Here is a 2,734-nt window from a genome sequence, read left to right on the forward strand (position 1 = left end):
GATGCTGGCGTCTGCTGCCTTGGCCTGGGTTCGCCGCTGCGGGGGGGTCTGGGGTGGGGTCTCCCCTCCCCTCCGACGGGGGATGCTGCGATGCCCGGACCCAGCCGCCAGGGGGCGGCGCAGGCGAGGACGCGGCCCGGAAATTTCACACGTTTCTCCCCCAAGAAAGAAATTGCTTCCTTGGAGCTGTTCAAGGGTGACCAGAACCGCCCTTAGGCCGTGCTGTGGACGCGCAGCGGTCCCGGCTCCGGGTGCCCAGCCGCAGCTCCTTCCGATTCCCTCACACTTTCTGTGGCTTCGGAGCGTCTCTGACCTGACCCCAGGGCTGTGATGACGTCCCCGGGTCTTCAGACACCCCCAGGCCCGGCTGCAAGGAAAGCCCACAGGAGCCGGACGGGCTGAGGAGAGTGTGCAGCCTGCTGTCCGCCCAGGAGGCCGGCCGCCACGGGACCTGCCCTCCAGGTCCCTCGAGCACGCCCAGGAGGCCCTAGTGTCTCCTCGGGGCCCACCTCGGCTCTGTTCCCCACGCCAGCTGTTCCCCGCCTCCGCTGTGTACACCCGAAAATCTGCACCCCCCAACATGTGGACGTTATGCTGCACTAAGAATTCAACACAGTAACCAGGAATGGAAAATGAATGTATTGACATAAAATTCCTCATAATGTTCCTTTGCTTTTGTAAAAGTGTCCGTGAGACCTGTTTCTGGGCTCTCATTTTCCGCCTGAACAGGGCGATTCACACCGACCTCTGTCCGCCGGCTGTGCGGGGTCTACAATCTCGTTCCTCTTTGCATGGAGCCGGCTGTTTGGTTTGGTTGGTTTTCTCTGTGACACATTTGTTTCTGCGTCATTAATCGCGCTCGTCCTCATCTTTGTCAGTTCCCCCTTCCCTGTTGTAGTATTTCTTTCTTCCGCGACGTGGATTTTCAGCTCCCTTATTTTCTGATCCATGGATTTAAGGCTACAAATTGCTTCCTAAATGTAACTTCAGCTGATCTCATGACGTTTGGTACATTGCGTTTTCATTTTGATTCAGGAGAAAAAAAGTTGTGTGTTCATTAGGATTCCTTCCTTGGCCCATGCGTTATTTGGATGCATGTTGCTAAATTACCGAACATTTGAATATTTCCCAGTTATTCTTGAACATTCCTACTTATTCTAGCTTATTCCCACTGCGGTCAGAATATATACCTTAAATTATTTCAATTTTTGGAAAGGTATAGACTATGCTTTTTCACCCAGAATAGGGACAGTTGTAACAAATGCTTCATGTGCCCTTGAAAGTAACACATACTTCCATTTTTTTTTAGAGAGATTATCTTTTGTCAATTGGATCACCTTTATTGTGTTCAGATCTTCAAATATATCCATTAATGTTATGTCTGCTTGCTCTACAGCTGCTGCAAGGCCACATTAGTCTGCACTGACTATGAGTCTGTTTTTCCCTTCAGTGCCATCGGTTTTTCCTTATGTATTTTGAAGTTGTATTATTAGGTGCGTATTAGGTAACTGTATTCCTGATGGGCCTTTCGTCATCATGAAGTCGTCTTTTTTTTTTTTTTTCAAAAATTTTATTTATTTATTTGAAAGAGAGACAGCGAGAGAGAACATGAGTGAGGAGAAGGTCAGAGGGAGAAGCAGGCTTCCCATGGAGCTGGGAGCCCAATGCGGTACTCGATCCTGGGACTCCAGGATCATGACCTGAGCCGAAGGCAGTCATCCAACCAACTGAGCCACCCAGGCGCCCAGTCGTCTTTTTTTTTAAGATTTTATTTATTTACTTGACAGACAGAGATCACAAGCAGGCAGAGAGGCAGGCAGAGAGGGGGGAAGCAAGCTCCCCGCCGAGCAGAGAGCCCGATGCGGGGCTCGATCCCAGGACCCTGAGACCATGACCTGAGCCGAAGGCAGAGGCTTCACCTGCTGAGCCCCCCCCCCCGGCACTCCTCCTTGTACTATTAGTGGGTACTCCAACAACTATAAAATTCATCCTTCACTTATTATGGTCTAATGAAATCCTTTTTACTACTTCCTGGCAATTATAAAACAGTTCACAATTATAAAATTCAATGATAAAATTTATTTTTCACTTATTAGGGCCTGATGTAGGTTTGCAGTTTTACCACTTCTTGGTCCCTGTATGGACCTTCCAACACTTTAAATCTGTCTGCTTCTCCCACCTTTGTGCTCCCGTGATCAGGCATTTTAACTCTGCAAATACCATAAACCCTACAGTGAACTGTTTTATTAATTTCTACTGTCGACATGGCCTAAAGGTATTGCCGTGTTTGTCTCTGCTGCTCCCCCCACTCCTGCACGACCGTGTTCGCACGTGGGACCATTCGCCAACAGACGGTCTTGGAGTGTGTTTCTGGTGTCGGTTTACTGTGATAAAATCTCTCCCCTCTCGAGCAGGCGTGTTCGGAAACGCTTCGCCTTTTCCTTTCCCTTGTCGTGCTGACCGCACTGGTAGAGCATTCTAAGTCGCCTTGTCGTGCTGACCGCACTGGTAGAGCATTCTAAGTCGCCGGTGATGTTTTGGGCATGCGCACGTGTTGCCCATTGTCTTCTGGATTTCACTGCTTCCGTGGAGAAGTCCAGCGCATTACTGTAGACTTTCTAAATGGTGTCCTTTTAGACTTTCTCTTTGTTTGTAGTTTTTCTGTGGTTTTCCTGCAACGACGCGCATCTTCGCGCTCGTCTGTGTTGACGTTTGTGGCTCTTCTTCCCGGGTG

This window comes from Mustela lutreola, chromosome 7 (assembly GCF_030435805.1).
Source record: "Mustela lutreola isolate mMusLut2 chromosome 7, mMusLut2.pri, whole genome shotgun sequence".
Taxonomy (NCBI): Eukaryota; Metazoa; Chordata; class Mammalia; order Carnivora; family Mustelidae; genus Mustela; species Mustela lutreola.